Source organism: Bombus flavifrons, chromosome 11 (assembly GCF_040668555.2).
Source record: "Bombus flavifrons isolate JBK064 chromosome 11, iyBomFlav1_principal, whole genome shotgun sequence".
NCBI classification, from domain to species: Eukaryota; Metazoa; Arthropoda; class Insecta; order Hymenoptera; family Apidae; genus Bombus; species Bombus flavifrons.
In genome coordinates, this window is record NC_138452.1 from 3,036,232 (window position 1) to 3,059,083 (window position 22,852).

At 39.7% G+C, this 22,852-nt stretch overlaps 1 protein-coding gene across 8 annotated transcripts in view; it reads right to left on the minus strand.

The window, feature by feature from the left end:
• The window catches only part of LOC138185214 (uncharacterized), a 391,900-nt gene that overhangs the window by 42,406 nt on the left and 326,642 nt on the right, over window positions 1-22,852 (minus strand). The gene's annotated exons all lie outside the window — the stretch shown is intronic.

Genomic DNA, 22,852 nt, shown 5'->3' on the forward strand with positions numbered 1-22,852 from the left:
TCTTGTTCCCGCTCTGGAGACATCTTTTTAATTTTCACGCAGAAAAATCTAGCATCTAATGAAAGTAAACACAAGTACATATTTCCCTTCATCTTCTCGAGCGAATCTATTCAATCCCCATTGAGCCAGTTCTTCTCCAGCGTCGTCCAGCAACGTCCCACTGCCCTCCATACCGATCATCAAGAACCCTTATTCATGTGCAAATTCATTTCGCTTCAAGACCATTGATCTCATCGTGGATGCACTGAAACGTACACGTTTTTATCCATGTCTCTATCTCTGCATGTTCATCAGGCGAACGCGATTCGCTCCCCTCGTTCATGATAATTTTCAATGCTGCTTCCACCCCTTCAAGACTTTGCTGAGTTTTATGCATCGTGAACGCTTTTCGACTCGAACGAGCATAAGCGAGCAGATTTATCGCCGACTCCACAGGACGCGAAATGAATCGTAAAAAAAAGAAGAAGAAAGAAGTTTGCCGAGGAAGTAAAATATCGGACAGTAGTCTGTCAGGCAAATACGACCTATTTACGATCTCTTTTCCGTTAGAAAATGTTCGTGTATATCGACAATGGGACTTTAGCTTCCGGCAACGTCACGTTAGTTCAGAATTTGTCGATTTCGATTTTATTTTCAGTGGGAAGTCTCGGCTATTGGAGAGTGAAAACTCGGGCTAGTAGGGAGAAAGGCAAATCGAACGAGAATTGTTTACGCGGTTGTGCGATTGATTCGATCAGAGATGGACATTCATGTTAGAGGATTTTATGCTGGAATTAATTTCGCTCGGATTATCGACTGAAACGAAACTGAATTGATTCATCGTGGATTAATGGCTCGATCCTCTTCGTTTCCATTTCTTTGTAAATTTTGGAATTAAGATTTGCGTTAATTGATAGTATTTGTAACTTGAATGGTACATGAAAGGATAGATGCATGTCTGTGTAGAAGAAAATGGGACAAAGTTTCAAACGCTTGTTACTACGAAGATTATGTTTATGCGTTTATGCATTTATGCATTTGCGGAAAATTTAAATATATAGAATGTATTCTTATTATATTATTAAATCACGCGAATATGTAAAATAGTATTTAGAGAACGCAAGATGATTTGAATTTTTCATAGAAAAAATATTCACAAGTATCCTTTGTTTTTATATTAAAATGAAACATTATTATAATACTTTTATGTTAAACAGAGATAGGTCAAATATGCTTTTATACAATGATCGTTCCGATCATACTTCAAGTTATTCGTAACTCGAACCATGTGCAAGCTTCTTTGAATTTGCATGACACAATCTCCACCATATTATTTTCACCAAGAACCGAAAGACAACCACAAAAATTTCGTGGGTATCGAACATTTTCTTGATTAAGCTCGGCCCGATCGAGCAGAACGACCCGATAAAGCCAGGATGGTCGGCGTAGGAAGACAAAAGAAAAAAGAAAGACGGAAGAGAATGGAAGAGAGCTCGTCGATCTTCGGCCTGGCCGCTGGGAGGAATTATTCATGAATTTAAATCGAAGCGTTGCACGGTACATTGATTGCACCCTTTCGATTCTGAGCGCGGCTACAGCCTTCGTCTATGCTTCTGCTGCGAATCCGCTGGCTGTCCTATCAATAATTGCGCTCGACGAATGTGCCGAAAGCAGTATTTCACGCGATTTAACTCAATGTGCCCGCCACGACTATCGACGTCGATAATAAATTGCCAGAACCAGTGGAACTTGGAAAATGCGCGACGAACCGCACCCGTATTGGTCCCAACTCCAACCAAACGAGTTTTAAACCGTCCTCCCGGCCTCTTCGATGTTTCAATTTCGTTGGATGTTCAAGAAATTTCCTCGGAATTCCGTTATTTTGTTTGTCAGGTTTTAGTGGATACGTTCGTTCCAGGAAAAGACCACATCGCTTTTTTCTCTTCGGATAGAACATACCGGTGTCTCGGACCGAGTTCCTTGAAAGGTTGCAGAGAGTAAGTTGCTTGATCTATTTGTCGAAATGAAATTCTTCGAGTTTGGATTCTTTTAGATTTTTGTAGAAAAGACACGGGTAGGATAAATGTTATTACGAAGCATTCTCTCGATATCAGGAAGGTTAAATATCTTCGAGTATTGGAACTGTTATTAGGTTTGCACGTAACTCAGTCAAGATTTGTACCTCGTTTGAGCATTTTACAAATTTTTGTTATCAAAGCAATTCGGTCAATTGCTTACCAACTGTTACAAATAACGACGTATCTCTTCGGCCACTTTCGACTCAATCGCGTTGTTTTATCATTGAAATATTTCTTAAGTTTGAGAAAAATATAAGATGTGTGATATTTGGCATATCTTCTACGCTGTCTGCCATGTTCCGATTTGAAACGGGAGGATTCAACAGTTTTCTTGCTCGTTGGAAGGAAATCCAGTTTGACACATAAACGCGTATTACGCGCAGGATTAATTTACTGTACATATTCACGATGAATTGTGTCGATCGTTTAAAATTTAATCTACGCTACGACAACAAATCAAACGTGCTTTGTATCTTACAGCCCGGTCAAACCTCTTCTTCATCCCCGAATTCATTTAATCCTACAAAGAACACAGAATACTACAGCATTCTTATCTTCCCTTGTCTCGATCTTTCAGATCCTCCGATTTCTCTAGTAGTTTGCCAGACGAAGAAAATTCAATCTTGCAGGAAATTCGACGCTCTCTAGATCGAACACAAGCGGAGAATTAAACCGGGCCGCGCTTAAAGTCATCGCAATCGAAATAGGTGGCGGTCCATTAAGCGGAGTCAGGTGAAAGGCGTTTAGTCGAGGGTCGAAACGGGAGATATCGCGGAATACAATCTGGTAAAAGCCGAATGACCACCGCGTACGGGGCTTAAGGGATGCTTCGATCGGATTTATGGAGCCTTAAATCCCGACGAACGTTCTTCTCCCTCGTTGTGCTATTCTTCTTTTTCGGGGGTTGGCCACTCGTCGAGACGTAATGCGATCTTGTCCTTCTTCGGCTGCCAGTCGACGGAAACGCCGCCATTGCAAGGCTTTGAAGGAAGCACAGGCCAACCGGGGTTACTTTTGACTTCGTAACTCTGTCTTTTCTATAATTTAAAGAGGATTTAAATGGATGCGGATATAAAAGCTGGAAAGCTTTCGTATTGAGTTTCATGTAGAGATTTTTCAAGGGCTTAGGACCATTTACCTTTCTATTATTTTGAGTAAGATTTATTATGCTATCGCGAAATAATATATGATAATGTATTATTTGTGAAAAGTAATATTTGTGTTGGTGACACATCGATGATTGCTTAGACTATTTCAGCTATTACGTGTATTATGCGATCTCTTAAGCGTTAAATAATATCGTTTGGAAGGTGTTTCCATCGAAAAATAACAATACTTGTGTGCACTTTTCATCGATTGTATAATGATGATCATTTAGAAGGATCGTTTGAATTTTACAGAATTCAGTTTCATTAAGATCAAGTATGTGGTTTCAGAAGAATTAACTCTTTGCAGGTTCAACAGCGTTCGACATTTCACTGTAACTGATATATTGGAAACTTTGTTTCTTGGTTTCTCGATAAAATCACGTTCGTGTGGAAACGAAGCGAGGCATTGAAATTGCGGAACACAGGGAACAAAAATTAAGGAATACAGTAGCAGTGTCCGTGAGAGAGAACTTAACGTATTCTAAAAGGAACGGCATTGCTTACACAACGAGTAAGGTGGGCACGTCGATCGATAACCGCATGTGAGTTTCATTCGAGACACGTACGTCACGTAAAAAATTTACGTTCCTAACGAGATTCAGCGATGAGCTGTCTCAATGGCGTATCGAAAGGATTCATCGATAGATTAACAAGTTTTTCGACCGTCTTAACAATCTTTCTTGTATCCGTTACACCGACAATTTTTTTTTCTTTCTTTCTTTTCTTCTTCTAGTCTGTATTCACAACTTGGAAAATAGATATGAAATCTTTGATGTTAATTTTTATGAAAATATGATTCATAATCTAATTCCTCGAACATTTGTACTCGATCATTTATCACGGAAAGGTTCATTTATATACCCGTTCCTTAAATACGATTACTACATCATCAATCACAAAAGAGTTATTTCTCATGTTCATCCCTTCTTCTTTGCCAGCCTTATAATACGCATAACATGATATAATGCTATATAAGCTTGTAGTACTTAGGCTACACTCCTCCTTAATACCTTCTACAAAATTTCTTCCTTGAAATATGGACATAACATAATATATATGTGTCGAAACACTTTATATAATGATGCAATTAATTTTACCCATAAAAAGTCAAACCATTTCTGCACTATGAACGAGCCAACTTAATTCCTTCACGTATTCATTACCAACTAGCTCCGAGCCTGTCATGTTTCCGCTAACATCGAGTTCCATTCCTAACTCAATACTCTCGTTAATTATATTCATTCGCCTTAAAATTCCAAATTTCTTATTTATTCGCTAATCTCTTAAACACAGTACAACGTATCAATTCACTTCATCGTATTAACTTTCTCGATTTAATTACAAATAAATTCATTTCGCAAGTTCCAATAAGGTGTAGTAATCTTTCGCCTTTCACTCAAAGCATGTGACTCTTCCATGTGCCTCATAATATTAGCAATCTTAATCTAACTACGAATAATTTTCGTTACCAAAAATCTCCAAAGTCCTATTTTTCTATCGCCAATACGTTCCAGGAAGCTTTTCCCTTTAATACAAAGCGACGCACTCCTCGCAACCCAGCTTTTCCATAAGCCTGATAATTTAAATATTTTTAATATAAATGCGAATAAATTCAGTTATCGAAAATCTCCAAAACCCACTTTTCTATCACCAATACACCCCAGGAACATTTCTCCTCTTACAATAAGCTACAAACTCTCCTCGTAACTCAGCTCTCCCATTCGTCTCGTGATATAAGTAGATATTCCTAATTGAACTTAATTACCAAAAATCTTGAGCATCCCATCTTTCTACCACCAATACGTTCCAGGAACATTTCCTTTTTAACGCAAAGTGACACACTCTTCGCAACCTAGCCACGCAGCTCTTCCATTCACCTCGTTGTATTAGTATTCTTGGTTTTTCGGCTGGCAGGACGCGGCGTCGCGTCGGTTCAAAGTCCCCGGTGACTCAGTGCGTGCACGCGTTCGTTTCATTCGAAGCACGTGCGAGCCGCGAGGAAGCTGCGAGTGGACCTCCACGTTGGACCGTCGACGTTGGCTCGAGTTAAAAGGGTTCCCGATACGTTTCGAGGGCTCGTTGATCGAGTGACAAATTATTAATGAGATTCGCCAATGATAGCGCGTACGCGTACTGGAGAAACGCGTGGAGGGCTGAATAATTCAGAATGCGAGCAAATTCTTGGCCACGATCGGATTTCTAGCTGCTTGTACGCGAGGGGATCGTCGTTTTCAGAGGGAAAGTAAAAGCTGGAAAGGCAGGTGAGCGGTCGTGGCGCAAAGGGATTGATAGCTGGGTCACGTGCCACTGATCCTCACCTCTCGTCGTTGGGAAAGCAATCGCGATAAATCTTGCAGGCTCCTTCGCACCTTCTAGGAGAATGTTGCCCTATGGGGACGTAACTGTGCCATAGTTGTTTTATTACGACGCGTATCGAGTCAATTATCTGCCCTTTTTAAATGACAGAGGATGTGTTACGAAGTTGGTCATCGTGTGATTGCCTGTGGTAAGTCGTTCGACGTAATTTGGAAGACCCAGTTTTTAGCGAATAGATTTGTATTTTTGTCTTTAGTATTCGTTTGGTAATTGCCTGAACGGTACAAATGTCATTTTTCGAGGTTTTCCAGTAGAGAAATGATAAAAACACGAATTTCTTTCCTCTTATAATGATGTCGTATAAATATAGGATCGTCGTTATTTTAGAAACATGAATTATAGAGAAACCAAAAATAGAGTTATTAGAGTTATTAGTTATTCTTATGGAATAAGAATAGAAAAATAACATATGTATTTCATACAAATACCAATGACTTGTCCAAATCAAAATATCAAAACTACATAGATATCTATAAGATCATGAAAAATTAAAAAAATCAATTTTTCTCTTCAGACATTATCAAACACACCGTACACATCCATACAATCCTCGAATTGCAAAAAGAATTACTCTCAAAAACAAAGATTCCACGCATCGCTTTTCACTTAACAGAAAAAGAAGCTAAATTCGTGGCGCAGATGTGAATTATAAAAGCTGGTGTCAAACACCGGACACGTATCAAAGGTAGCCACGACAAACAATCGCGGCACGAGCACAACTGTGCAAACAAGATAATTAACACCTCTCGACCTCGACATTATCGGTGCAGCATACGAGCCTTGTGTACTTTTCCATTTCACGGACGGATTTCACGTCGTTGTTTGTCGACAAACTTGCGATCGATTCATCGAATTGTGCATTCGCGCGAAAATTCGCATTGCAACAGCGCCGATTAATGCTGGCTATGATTTGAAGCAGTTTTTGCAGGGTGTATGAGTCTACAGGCTACTAAAGCGAATCAACGTGCGAATGGGAACGAGTTGGATCGTTGGACGCGTTAATATTCGTGTTCGTTATGGCTACGAATCGCCTTGACTTTTCGCTTTCGTTGTATATTCTACTTTTTTAGTTTTTATTATCAACGAAGAATTCTTTGGCTTCGATTAGTCTGTAGTAGATCACAGCGATGATTCTGCAATTTTCTTTGTTTCTTTTGTCGTAAGTGAACAATTTTTTTACTGTCAACGAGGAACAGATAGTACAGATTTTATGGGTTAGCTTTTGTCCGGTTATGTGTTTCCTACAGCTTGGTATAGTCTTGCTGTATTTTTTGTGAGAGTAATGCGTATAATTTTGTGACACAAGATCGTGAACACGATATAGCACTTAAAATTAATTCTTTTTGTAAAATAAATGAAACATATTCGTATTATTACGTCTATTATTACTACTATTAGACGTTACGGAGCTACATGATCTATAATTTTACTTCACATAATATTATGAACATATAAAAAGTGACTCAATATTAATTTTTCTATTTTATTATAATCTACGAGAAGCGTCACACAGATCAACGAATCCTACGAATTTTAAAACTCCATCGTCTCTTTCATTAATACTTTTCCGTATTATCCGTATATGCAATTTCGCTTCCAAAATCCAGCCTGGTACAAAAGCTTCCATATAACCATTACCGACCGTATAACAATTTCGCGGCGGTTATCAAAAGAATCAGTAATCGTGGAGCATGCCTCAGTGTAATTCGAGTAACGAACCCAAATGCAAATTCACCTTGCCTCTGGTGAAGAATAATTAAATCCTTTCTCTCGTATTTTCATGGTTTTCCATTTCGACCGGACAGTGTAACGCGTTCTTTCGCGATCGACCGGTAATTAGTCGAACCGCGATAAAGGAACCGTAACTTACGATCTTCGACACGACGCTGCACGAGTTACAAACGACGTGGTCCCGTTCATTTACAAAATGAACGCCAGTCAACGACGTTTTTCCACGAATTCGTCGAGTTTCGTGCGGATGCACGATCAGCCTCCTGGTATCGTATTATTTAGGGGTTGCTTTCACCATGATTTATAGCTGTGAACCGCGTTGATACGCGTCGTTACATTGATCCGTGTACTAACGATGATAACGCTAGTTTCGTACACTCGTTGAAAATCCTGGAATTAGCCAACAGATATACGGGGCTATTCCTCTCGGTATGCACCGTGCGAACTGCGGCTACGTTTCCGGTATTCTACTCGAGAGAATTTGTGAATCGTACGGCTTGCTACAGCAAGAATGCTGGGCATAGCGGATCACGGTTATGGAAGAAATTCTTTGAACATGTTGGAGAAATTCGGTAATTCATGAAGGAATAATATTGTGTAGAATTTTGATTCTAAAATTTCCTTTCTCAATTTGAATTTCAGTTTATTTACGGCAAGCAAACACATTACGGTATACAATATTATATTACAGATTACAAGTTATAATAGAATTATGAATTAAGACGAGGCACGGTACAAAAAGTACTTCGTTGCTTTCCAAGTTTGAGAAAATATAATAATAGATGGATGTGCAATGTTGGCATTTAACGCAATGCGATTGAAACCAGTAAGATACTCAAACGATTTGACACTGCATATGAAGGAGATCTTAGGATAAGGTATGATATCGTAAGTTTCTTCTAGCAGCAACATTGATTTTGAAATTCTTAATGATTTCAGGGCAGTCTATAAGCACGTTAAACACTTTGTGAGAAAATAGAACGTTTGTGAGTTATTCTTCTACATTCCAATTTAAAATTGGCTTGTAAGGCCAAGAGTAGATACTATGGGCTGATAATCATGAAATGTAAAAAGCATGGATTCATTACAGTACTAAAGTTTGTATAAATAATAGTTTTCTTTCCTGCAGCAGTATCCTTAATCTTTTCAGACAAACATATTTTTCATATTTCGTAGACAAATTGGATTTTTTGTATGCAAAATTGATTTCCTCGCTGTTCTACGTGTTTGAAAAATCTAAGAATATTTCGCGATGTTTATCAATATTCCTACGATGTTACATAATTCCTTGCTAAGATAAAAACCGTTTTCCAATAAAAATGAAAATTCACAGGATGAAATTTACTTTTTGAAAATTAATTTTGTCGTTCAATGTTGCCTAATTTTCTTTGTCAAATTTGTTAATTTTCACGAAAACCAAATATCTCTTCTACGACAACTCAAAGGTTGCAATCACATAAATTTTCGATATCTCTCAATATGCAATCGTCACAATAATCATAGTAATTTTAAAAGACGTAACGCCGTAGGTACTGACATTAGCGATGCTCGGGTTAATCAATCTTCAATTACTTGGGCGATCTTGATCATAAGACAGAGAGAGAGAGAGAGAGAAAAGAGCGGATGAATAGAAATCGTGGAGGGTTTGTGTGAGCTGAATCGGAAGAGATTCAGCGGGCGTGATTCAAATCGTCAAAGTAAACTCTGTCTTTTACGAACGCACGAGGCGCATGAATGCTTCATTCATCGGCACGGAAAGCGGCCGGTGAATGGGTGTCTCTCATGGGCGCAGATATCTACGCGTGATACCTGCGGCAGAGCTTAAATGGCCCATGAATTTCCTCGTTACCTTTTTCTTCTTGTCCCTTCTCCTCTTCCGCCTCGCATTTTTATCCTCCAAGCTACCGTGTGCTCCGATTTCAACGAGAAACTGTCGAACAACGGTATTCTTTTAACAGAATCGGTGATATCAATTTTCCAAGACGAGAACAGACTGTGTTTCTTTTTTTCCTTTAAAGAAGCGGGATCTTTGACGGTTGAAACAATTTCACAGGTTTTTCATCGAGTTCAAAGGATAATCATCGCTTCTACGATTTTGCAGAAAAGAAGAAAATTACAAATATTCGAAGGTGAAAATAAAGAAACGATCGTAAGAATGAAATATGTTTTTTGGGAAAGTAAATGGTTCACCATTTCTTCTTCTTCGAAGTTCAAGTTAAACAACCCTTCGCCCTTATAGTTATAAGAAAGACTAATCCAAACTTCATCTCAGTCTTCAGAAAAGAACGTTTCTTCTCCGCAGAAATATAGCGCACTTCGAGTTTTTACAACCGCGGTGTGCGCGACTTCAATGCTGCTCCCTCGCAGGGGAGAAATATTCTAAACTATAAAGAAACTACGAAGCGCCAGAGACGCAAGAAACGTAAACGCTTCCCCTTTAACTTAGCAATTTGACCTAAAAACTTGGTTTCTACCACTATCGTGAAATTTCTCTCTTGCTTGAAAATTCACGCTTTCCCTTCTCCTTCTACATTTCCCAGTTTTATATGTCGTCGAAAACAAAGACTGCTGGTTCCGTTCGATTATCGTACGACTTTTTCTACGGCCACAGCAGCTACTCTTTCAAAGGACGCGAATCGAGGGACGTAAAAAGTTACGAAAGTATAGAAGTTACGAAACTAGCCAGGACGGTTTTGTTACGGGACAACGGTTATGCCCCTGCTAGCCAGACAAAACTTTCTACCCGATTGTCGTTTATAGCGCGAGACGAATATCCAAACAAGTTCAACGGTACGATTCGCCGCGAAACTCTTCCTGGCGTTCGGAACGAATGGTCCAGCTAGTTTCCAGCAACGAATAAAATGTTTCATTGCTGGAACTTTCAAAGATAATCCGTTTTGCTCGTGTAAGGATAATAAAATGAATTATGCCTTCCGTTTGTATGGTGTTTTGGTTCGCCTTGGAATGTCCTTTACTTGAATATGGAAGCTTTATGCGATAGTAGTTTAATAGAAGTTAGATGGCTTTGCAGGGCACGGGTGGTCGCTTTAACCGTTGATGTGAATTTCCTCTTCAATGTTTCTACCGCTCTATTCGGGGAGTTTAAGTGGCAAGAAGAAATAAGAAATATTTTTTATTGAAGAATAATTGCGCCGAATATACGGTTAATGGTTGCAACTAAAGTAATTCATCTTTGCTTCCAGATTCATCACAAAGTGGATATCAGTTTCAACTTCTCGTACGAATAACAGAAAGTATATGATTTTCCAAACAAAACTACACTAAACGTTTTTAAAATCGCAAGGAATACTCCAGAGACAATAAAGAGTATAAAATCACGATGCAATTATGCTACTCATAATACGACATACTTTCTAACGAACCAAAATTACTCAACTTCGATATCTCAAAAGAAAAATCACAATTTTCCAAATATATATCCATTGCTCCGATCTTAAACCCGATACACTGTCCTTAACCTCGAATCGCTCTATTCGCACAAAGCACCATATGCAACCCCGCAAATTCTTAAACAATCGATCTATAAATGTACCTTTATATTCCCCATTCACGTTCTAACCCATATACTGCTTCATTATCCAGCGAAAAAAAGGAAGAAAGAAAGGAAGGAAAAAAAGGAGAAGTGAAGGCTGGACGCAGCACGCGTGTTGTCGGTAACGGGTCGAGAATCGAAAGAAGCTCGCACGGCCACCCCTCTGGAGCGACTCACCCTGCTCTGCTTAGTGAGGTTGGCGCCCATCAGCCGGCGATTCTTCGTGGCGTCGACGACGTTCCGACGGGGGGTGCCCTCTCCGCCGGGACATTCCCGTCCTGCGGGTGCAGAGGGATTGACCCCTCCTGCTGTTCCCCAACGGTGCACTCGTGCGGCCACCCTGCCTATTGGGCCCTCCACCAGTCCCCTTAGAAGTCGTAACGTACTACCCCTGCACGATAGTCCACCACCACCACCACCACCGCCACTACCACCACCACCACCACTGACACCACTCGTAACGCAGCTACCAACGTTATTATTCTTCTGCCCACGACTGTCGCCGTGTTCGTTGATAGTCCCACTGTCGTCACCGATAACACCACTGCCACCACCACTCCTGTCGTCAACACTTTCACCCTCCACCTCCTTCGTTTCCAGCCTCGTTGTATGTTTCGTCTCCTCCACCCTCCCCGTTGGTCTTTCTCCTGTCACCTTCGCAGATGATCGGCGTCCTCGTGATTCCCCACGGTCTCCACCACCCTCTGGAGAAGCGCGTCGCAGCTGTCTCGAAATCGTTGCAGCTGCAACGCAACCGCTCGATCGACGAACCTCGTGTCGTTGCTCGAGCCTCGTGGCTCACGAACGCTTCTCTCTGCTATGAATTTATTCGGATCTTTTCCGCAAATGGAATTTTTTCTCCAGAAAGAAGAATCTCTTGAAGTGGAGATCTTTGTTATTGCGAAAATTTCTTCTAATTTTGACTTGTTTAGAAATTCATCGGATATGTCGATTTCTGATTTAAAACAGAATCTCGTTGATAAAGTTGATGGTATTTATGGAAGGATAGGAGGGTGGATTAACTTCCTGGAAGACTCTTGCTCACGATGGTGTTTTGGATGGTTGATGAGTGATCTCGTGGGTTCGCTTACTCGTAAAAAATACATACAAAAGATATATCACGATCTGGAGGTAGAAGATTTCGCGGTTGAAAGCGAGCTACGTTCTATCGCGAGTAAGGCAACGATCTTTCTAGATTAGGATCTGTAAAATTTCGGATTGGCCATCAGCTGAACACGTTCTCGTTCATCTCTATGCATCGTTCGAACGTACCAGGTGTCCGCCTGTCAACTCCCATTACACAGTCCGTTCACTGTCATGTCCCGGTAGACGGTACTCGTCATACGAACTCGTGTTCACTGGACATCGATACTCGCACGTCGCTGCGGCCGACAGCGAGACAACGAGCCACCCCTTCTGTCCTTCAAAACTCCGATCGATCTTCTCTTTCGATTAACTACCTCGCCAACTGTTACTTAAACCTCCACTGCCAGTTAAAACTTTGATATTTCAGGCATCGAGCGTTCAAAAAACTTTTAGTAAAGTCTACATATAGAATATTCGAAGTTCTCTATAGAATATTCCAACATTTATTCATCCCTTATTTAAGCATGCACCAAGTTCTCAAAGTTGCAATTTAGAAGATCGCAGAATAAAAGTGTAAGAGTCATTGATAGGACATTTAAGGAATTGTTCAAAACTATGCAAGCAAAGAATATTTTCTTATAGTGGAAGAGGTAGCTGATACGTGCGAAGGTGTCACGCGCGTCGACGACGACGACGAAGATCGGCGTGGAACGGGGCGAAAACACGAGCTGACGTCCGTGTGGCGCGCTGGTTGCCGACCGACTGACTGCCTATCGCCGATTAACGGCCTCCCTTCGCCGTCTGTCTGACTCACTCCAACCCTTGGGGAGGATTTTCAACGGTGCGCTTGCGTGGCTCGCGCGTGCATACGCACGGTGGAGCGCGTGAAACAGCGCTGCTGATCCTCCTGTTCTTACATGTTCGAAAAACGACGAAGAAGCGAGATTCTCGTTGGACAAAGCTAGTAAAACTTTCTACGTATACCTCTTCGTGGTGTTTTCTTCTGCTTCGTTCTTTCACGTTTCCTTTTTGTTGCGCTTACAGTTTGGTTCTAAACCAAAAGGGGTGGTGATAGTGGTGGTGGTGGTGACCGAGGATGGTAACGCGGATGGTAGTTTCTTTAGGTTTTTTTAAGGATCAGAATTTTTCACAGTCTTTGATGGTTAAGAAAGTTTCTTGTTCGAGATTTTGGTTTCATTTTTGAGTCTTTTTTTTTAAGGAGTTGTAGAAGTACATTTATAGCGTGTCGTTTTTAGGTAATTCGCAATAAAAAATCTAATAGCGAAAGACTAACTGAAAATCTCTAGTTTGTACGAACAAACAAGGTAGCGAGATTATATTAGAATAAGTACACTTATTCTTGAATAAGTACACTCAATCTCTATCATGAATGATTCTGTCATTTGGTGGTATTTGGTGATCGAGGAAGTTTGTGGTTGGGGATTTTGATTTCATTCTTGGATTCTCTTTTATGAAGTTGTAAAAGCCTTCCTTTTAGACAATTAATGAACAAACTAGACAACGAAATTCGATTACGAAATCCGTATTGATTTTTTTTTGTTCAATAATTTATTCAACCTCTATTGCGAATTATTCTACTGGATCAATCAAATGATCAGAAATGAGACAGTCTTATAGACTGATAGATTGAAAGTTTTATAGATTGGCGTGTTATTAGTTACACAATAAAAAAAGATTAAGCTTAAGACAATCGTTAGATAAAAATGTACAAACAATATATGCAATTTTCTAATCGTTTTGGGTAGCTTAAAAGAATTTCGAATATAAAATTCGATACGATATAATAATACATATGATATTATAAAAAAACCATGTAGACGGTACACGAGCAAGATTTGCGTTGATTAGGGTCAGTAAAAGCAACTCGGCCAAGCAGCGATCTAAATCGCTCAGGCTCATCAGAATCCACTCCCTCGTAAGACACTGGTAATTACGTAAACAGGGTATGAAGACGGTCGCTATGGAATCGCTTAGATTAAGGTCTCGTAATCTCGTTTCCTATCCTCTAATAAATTCATAACATCGATTGACCCCCGATATCCTTCGCGGTTAATCCGCTTTATGACATTTTAAAACTGATTAGGGGATTGCGCTCACATCAGCTGCCCCTCATAGAAACCGCCATTATTTTGAAAATTCATTGACGAACAATAGTCGCGTATCAATCACGTACGAAATAATCGATCCTCGTGATTTATTATTGCGCGTTTTACTACGGAACGACGTGAATTTTATTTTAACGGCGGAGTATTCGAACACCGTGATTTGCTAGAATTTTCGTCGGAGGGTAAAATGGCGTTACCGCGTTTTATATTTATAACGGGAATTTTTCGCTGTCCGCCGCGTTTAATATAAGCCGCTGGGGTCAGAGATATTGAGGTTTGACGACGTTTACAAATCGCTGACGGCGAACGACGCGGTCGTTGTTTCGAACGAGGGATTCTGTTTCGTGGGATTATTCCCTGCGAGCTGCTACTTTGAGAATTAAATTGAATGGCATGGATAGCGGTATTCGTTACGTCGACATGCACCAAGTTTGCAAACCTGACGCGAAACGAGTAGCAGCAGTTGGCGAAATAGCTGTCAAAGACTTGGCGCGATGAGAAGCTTAAAAGCTCTTGACGCGTTCGTCGAAATTAACCGTCGTTAAGATACATACATTTTGACACGGACACACGATATTTCTTGATCCAACGTCATTCACATTTTAAAAGAAGAAAACTTCAACCTAAATAAATGAAGTTTCTAACTCTCTGATATTAAAACAGTGATAGAAAGATATAAACTAATATAAACTAAGGAAAAAATATTATCTTACAGTGTCGACATAATTAACGAGTATTGTAATAATATCAAATATTTATATCACAAGATTTCACACGTGAAATAACTCGTGAGACAATAACTCTACTAATTTGCTGATGGACTGACGATCAATCAGGAGTATCGTTAGACCACAGAGACAACACTAGACGATGATAAATACACGTTGGTTTCTGAAGGAAAGCGAAACTGCCCTGTTCGATCGATGCGTCCGTTGCTTCGCCATTCCGCAAAGTATATTAACAGGTTGCCAATATCCCGATGGCGAGCAGGCAAGAGGATCCATGGAGGGCGACATTGTGAGGCAAACAATTTAATATGCGCCGCCTCTCAACGAAAGTCCTTGCTAAGGACCCTTCCTCGGCATACCTTATCTGTCTTCTAACAGTCACAAAGCCGAGATCTCCACGTTTATTGGAAAGTTCTACTGTCGTGCGATCCCCGGCCAGGATGAAAGGTGCTTCTGTACCCCCGTCATCATTCCTCCCTCTCTCTCTCTCTCTCTCTTTCTTGTTTCTCTCCTTTTCTCTGTTTTCATCTCTGTCTGTCCCGTATCATCGATACAGAGAAGCCAGTAGCTCCGGTGCCTCTTATCTGTCGACTGTTCAACGTTTCGTGGTACGCGGGCCTGATTCGGTAGAAAGCGGAATTTGCCTGGCATTTCCCGTTTTGAGAGATTGCATGGATCTTCTCGAGCTATACAATTAGACGAGATAAGACATCGTAGTCGTAGTGGAATTTTATTCGGCGTTGAGTCGGATTTCACTCGGTTTGTTCTTCTCTGATCTCTGGAAGTTATGGGAGAGCTAGGGTGTTTCAGAGAAAAAGGGTGGTTTTAAGTCACGGTGGACGCGATTCAGATATTTAGTCAAAGGGAATGACAGATCGTAAGAATTGAAGAATACGGCAGGACTGTGTATCTAAGGATTTAAAATAAGGAGAGGAAAGTTTCCTTGAACGTCTGTGACGAATTTAGAAGAAAATAAATCGTGAATTATGCTGATTATATATACATTGTGATATGAGAAACGGTGGATATTTGGTTGAAGAAATTAAATTTTTTTAGAAATTAAAGAAGGAAGAGTTGATCGTATATTTAAAAATTTGAGATAAGGGAAACTATGTTGATTATGACGAATTTAAGATATTTAGTAAAAAAAAAAAATTCTCTTGGAACTTGACAAATAAAAGATTGATATACAAGAATTTAAAATGAAGAATTCAAATGAAAAATTATTTACGCTAAATATTATCTTGATAAGATAGAAGTATGGAATTTTCATATTTTTATGATCTTCGATACCGGCATGTTCATTCCTTTGCACAGTGCATTTTTTTTTCATTCACTGCATTGCTTCGAAAGCATGCCACCCTCGAAGGACAGCTCGAACAGCTGGATTTTGTGCCTCCCTTGTTCTTTCCTTTTTCTACCAGTACGGTCGACCGACATATGAAAGACGGAACGTTCACGACGGCGAAATTCACCAAATGAGTCTCGTTTCATACATATGTCAGTCGCTGAAACGTCTACATTCAACGTTCAATATCCTAAGAATTGGTTTCACTTCAAATTCAAAGCTTCTAAAATCCGAAAATTCTTCCAACCTAAAATCCCAACTGTCTAGAAAATCAAAGACAAGTTATTCTCCTCAGTCCTACCTCACACCTATTCAAGTGTACAAATTTAAAAAAAATCATGTTATCTCGCTCGAAAGCGTTATACTCAGACACGGTGGACAACGGGAAATTTGCCAAACAAAAAACACAAAAAGACACCATAATTTTCAAAAATGTATTTATATTTACCAAAAGAAACGAATAAATATACGATATACCAGGGAAGTGATGAGCGTTATTAATGCGGTAAAAAATTGTTAGTGCAGAAGTTATTAAAATTCGTTTCTGCACATCTTATTCCCGGAAGAAAAGTTGTGAAACGTGACGAAGCTAAAGTTCAAGACACGCAAAATGCGTGTTGTTACACGGGGGTCGCGAAAACAGCGAGGAAACACGACGAGCAACCGGTAACGTGTTAAGTCACACACGGCTCGTTTCCACGCATAACAATGTACGAGAGAAACCGGCAGGAACAATGACGTATGCCCATCATAATGCGCTGCTGTGTACGTCTTCATGGCAATTAGCATGCATCCAGCGGAGCTTAGGCCACGTTGAGGGGGTGTCCGAATAATCCCGCGTGATCTACGCACGTTTCCGATACCCATATGCACTGTGCTTATGCCAGTGCTTGCCGCAAACCCCACGTATACAAGTAGCCCCGTATTACGTCCACGTGGGGGGAACAAAGAGGGCGGAGCCCTTTGAATAATTTCCCTTTTTACTCCGGGGAACCCACCCGGCTTTATTTGTTTCCTGCTGAAAATCGATCAACCATATTGCTGTAACCACTGTTTAATAACGATCTACTTCAGCCAGAGGATTTGCTGTCCTCTGGAAACAGAGCGAGGATCAGCGGTGATCGATGATGATTAATTGAGACGTTGCGTACGATATGAATTAAAATCATAATTATTATCGCTAATAAGTATCTTTGGCTTCTATGGCCAAATATAATTTTCAACTTGACGTATTGCACTTTTAGCGAAATATTCCTTTTTGAATGAAAAGTAACGTTCGTGTACAGAAATCAATAAGAGTGAACTTATCGTGTCTTTTCCTGTGATGCTCAATCGTTGAATACTTATCGGTTAAATGTTGGTTGCTCGGCAGGATATATTTAACAATATTCATTGAGGTTCGTCAAATAAAAAAGGACTTTAAATTTTTAGAATAGAAAGTAGTATTCGTTAACCAGTTTCTTTATTCTACTCACGTTCCTGTAGGAAGTAGCGAATGGTTGGAAGATACATACCTGAAACAGAAGAAGAATATTCTCATCAGCGATGCACTATGAAATGAAGGATTAAGTTTCCTCACGTACTATGATCAATCAAGCTGACACAGTGTACAATTGTAAATGTTTGTAAACGACTCGATCAATTCAAAAAAATGTGCTATTCGAGACTTCGGAAACATTGCCCTACATCCTTCTCATCTTTTCATGTTTACCGCGAATCGATTACGTGGCTCATTTCATTTCTGAAACTTTCATGCCATAAACTTCAACTATGTACGTAACTTTTATGATAAAAACCTCCGCGCTTTGAAACTGTGATTTTTGCATTCTACTCGTCAAAAAGTACCATATTATTACAATAAGAAAAATATGTCACAAAGTCGTAGTGCTCCAAAATAAGATTTCGCCAACATGTTTTACGAAAATGAATTCCGTATAGCGAGATAGGAAGCGTAGCAAACAACGTAAGCGTCGCAGACGAGGATCAAAAGAACGTGGCGTTTCTGTAAATCGTAGAAAGAGAGAGAGAGAGAGAGAGAGAGAGAGAGAGAGGCAGGGGAGAGGAAGAGAGCAGCTCTTAATACAGGAATTACACGTCGGGAAGGAAACGTGACGAGACTTTTACGACAGGAAGGAAAACGTTGACGGCGACAGGAGGAAAATTCGAGATTTGATATTTCGGCGAGGACTCGCTGAAGACTCTGCACGGCAAAGCGGAACTGAGTCTCTCGGTGAATATGAACAAGAAACGAGTCGAGCGATGATAACGCTGAAGAGCTTTCCGCTGTACTGTATCGTATTTACTACGCGTGAAAGTATGAAACGACTCTCGGCGACTTGTAAGCGTACAGGAGAACGACGATTAGCGGCATGCAATAAAATAACTTTTAGCGAGCACCGTTGCGCGATACTGGCTCGTTTTTTACATCGCAAGTTGCAAGTTGTTGCACTTTCCAGTTCTGTCGTCGTTCGTGTCGATGTAAATCACGCGATTCTGCTGTTTTCTTCAATTTGGCAGTGCATCTGATAGACGATTATTTAGTAGCTGAATCATGGTTTTTGTTCGGGTCTGGAGTGTTATATATGTTTTTAATTTTGAAATACGTAAGTTGCATTATGCAGACTTCTGTGAGTACATACGATAGATACGTCTTTTGATATTCTATGAAGTGGAACTGAAATAACGTGATTGAATGGTCCTATTTAAGATAAGTGTACGACTTTGAATGGCTCTAAAATGTTTCAAATGTTGATATAATTTCCAATAATCTCAACCATGAAATGGCTATAAATATTATTCAAACGGTCTTGTTATGACCTTGAATAACTTTCGAACGAACCAGAGTTCCTCTGTGCTTGCCTTTGATATTTGGACAAATATCTGATCACAATAAACGTATATCACTTTGTGGCCACCTGCTACGAAAACATTTTTGGCGAACAATCGTATATTTCGTAAATAAGGGCGTGTCATTGGTTAGGTTATCTACGTTGATGTTTTTGCTCTTTGTCCCCACCATAAACAGGGGTTGGATGATGCTCGTCGAATAATTGGTAGGGCAGTAATGACAATCATTTAGATTTTCTCTGTGGTTATTCATCTCCGGTCATGCGTGCAATGATATTGCAGGGAATCGCAAAGATCCACCCCGAGGAAGATAGCTATATCTTTTTTCTTTCATTTAATGAATTTAATGCACAATAAATTCTTGTTCTAACGAGCAAGAGGAAATTACAATTCTCTATTTCGTCAGTACATAAACATCGAAGCTGAGACATTGTCATTTGTTCTATTCACTTTTCGCTTCCTCTAATTTTGTTCATTTGTTTTCATAATTAGTTTCAATTATTTCGAAATTATAACTTATTCAACTAACGTTTAGTAATATCGTATAAACTAATATAAATAGACTATGAATTTTTGTGCATTCATGGCAAATTTGAAAAAAAACATTATTAGATAATTTTCCACGTATGTTCCACTTTTCAATTATATCCGTAAAACTATAAATTTGCATAAATATCCAGTCTACAATCGTATGCTTTTTTAAATTCGACAACAAGATCCAACGTTACATAAATTTCTTCTTCCCATGAGAGTACCTGTCGCATGCAAAGTTGCCGGAAATTCTGTCAAATTTGGCGAACGAGGGCACGTCCCTCGGTGGGTCAGTAACGACACCCCTTTTATCCTTGGCGGTAACCCCCAGGAAGCGGTGATGCTTCTCCAAATACATAATTCGTCGGCGAGGAACGAGTCTATACGAGTCGCATCCCTGTTTTCTCTTGAGCGTGGTTGGTGGGCGTGTGTGCGTCTCGCCATTAATTAAAGGGGCCCCGGAGTGCACCCTTCTCGATAAAAACCTCCGGGCGTATAGAGCGCGGGGGCGACGATGGTTGTTCCGCGAATGCCGGGGTGCGGCCTCGAGATAGCCGAAATAACGTGGGGTCGTACGGTCCACCGACGATCTCCGGATTTTAGTTTAAATTTCCAGCTACAAGCCGTGTCATTAACGGCGATTTATCGCTAGTCGGAAACACCGATCGATTTCAACCCTTTTATCGATTCCAGATCAGCGCCTTTTTAACCTTAAAATAGAGATTTTGGGATATAATTTGTCATACGAGAGAAGAAGGTCATTGATCTTAAAAAAATTCGTTCTACGATTGGGAAGTTGAAATGATAAATGATAATTTAACGAATAAACAAAGTTTTTACCGTATAATATACAAGTAAATAAATGTAACGAATCTAAATAAATTTTGTTCTGCTTAATTTCCTTCTAAATCTGTGAAGATAAATTTTACTGAAAATCAATAACAAACGATAAATGGTATAAAATTAATAAAAAGTGACTTGTGACTTTTTGGTTACATCCTTTGCCATTTTAACTTTTCAATTATGTTCCTCTAATTTCTCGTTGTTCTAGTGCGTAATCTGAACTCTTTTGATACACAACTCTACCGATACTCATATGAGTATCGGTACAAGATACACAGATCCAAGAATATTCTTGTATACCTATATTTTCCTTTTACCCTCTTTAAATATTCGAATCTTACTTTACATAACATAACTACACCATAGCTACTTTATCAAAAATGTTTTAGCAAAGATTTATTATGTACGTGTAACTAGGCAGCAATCTTATTTTAATACTTTTTGCTCTTCTATTCCCTATGCCTTTAATAACACGCAAGAACGCGCAAGATCGGCTTTCTACTGTGCAAAAGAAGGGCGAAAGGCAGGACATAGAAACAAAGAAAGAAAGGAGCGGAGACTATAGAATTTATCGGCAAGTTCTGTTCGATCTGGGCGCAGATTTTTGTATCGGCGGGTCGGCGAACAATTTACGTTCGTTGTCTGGCTGGGCGCAACGATTTATCGTCGTCTGGCTTGTTTTCCAGCGCGCCGTGTGTCGAAGAGTATACGTGCGAATTGAAATACTAGAAAACACTTGAACCGGGGCTTTTTTTCTCTCTGACCCGAGGAACGAACGCGAAACGAACCGAATTTCTACCTCGCGAAATTTCCATTTTGACTTCCATCCCTCTTTCGGTCGACTCCATTAAAAAACGCCAATGTGTAAAAGGGTGGTCCGCGTTATCGTGTCACCGATACCACTTCTTCACCGCGCTAGTTCATCGACTGTCTCGGTTGTTCGTTCATAAATAATCGGCCGGCAACATTTCCATATTGTTGGTACGACGTTTTATCAATTTGCGGATTACAAACGAGCGTATCTTCGGTGCACGGATCGAAGAGTTTGTTGTATAGAAGCTGGCGGACACGTTTGTTTCATGGCAAATTTGGATTTACGTTAGAACATGAAGATCACAGGAACAGAATGTGATAAACAATTTTAGGACTCAGCGCACTATCGATCAGTTACCATTTTGTTACTAGTTATCTAAAACTATTCATTTTTTAGATACATTTCGAATATTCTAAGGATCTAATGTCGATTGTTGCAATATTGAATATATTCTTAATCGTTTACAAGGCTTCGTAGATATACCATTTGTTATTAGGAGATAATTTTTATATTCGAATTTAAGAAATTACTATTTCTTCAACTATGTTAGCCGCTAATTGACATCGACAGTACGAAATCAGCAAATATGGTGTTGTTACGTTTTTACAGTGTGCTCTCCATACGGTCTGATATTGAAAGAATTCTGGAATTGAAACGTTTATAGGTAAATATGCTTCTATTAGTCGATTAGCGATCTGTTTGATCAATTGATACTCTTCAAATTATTTGCATAATTATAGAGATTATTTGCATCTGTGATATCAAGTGGCATCGTGATACAGGTATTAAATGTGTAATCAATAATAATGGCTACTGTCCTGCGTTATCTGGTTAATATAGCATGGAAAAAACAGTAATAATGACTACAGACTGTGGATTTTCACATTAACTAGATCGAATGATTATCGTTACCAGCGATTGGAACATTATCTGCTCGTTACACATTCGTAATTCTGAATGCATGAACGGTGTACGCAATCATTGTAATATTCATTAAGAAATGTTTATGAATTATTCGTATAGAGATGGAACTTGCGTGATTGACAAATTATATATATTTATAAATTCACGTTACTTATTTAAAGACACGGTAAAAATTACAGCTAAACACATATCGATGTACCTCCAGGTTTCATTGTTTTAGTTTACATTTTACAATAAAAGATCTACTACCCCACGATTCAATATCACTTTCAATTTACTTTCCTATGCAAACGTGTACAAGCATAAATTGCCGTTTAGTTATACAACGGATGCTCATTGTTCCAAGCAACGAGCATATCATACCGGATTTGATGCAACGCACAGAAACGACGCAGGTCGAAGTGCAAAGTTATGTACCGATCAGCTGCGCCACCGTAAACCACAACGCGCACTGTTTCATCCCCTAATGTGGCCCGGTCATTAGTCATTACTTAGGCCTGCTGTTCGACCGATTAGAATGGGTTAGTGGGATGCGATTTACCATCCCGCGGGAATTTTCAGCCTTTTGCCTCCAGATACTATCGTAAGGGGCGTGACGCGTCTTCGAACGCGTTCATTGTTATGAAAAAATCGACACATGGAACATGTGCCTTGATACGACTTCTATTCGAAGGGTAGATTTCACCCTCTTGCGATGGAACTAACTTTTTGAAGCTTTCTCGTGATTTTATTATGATTGA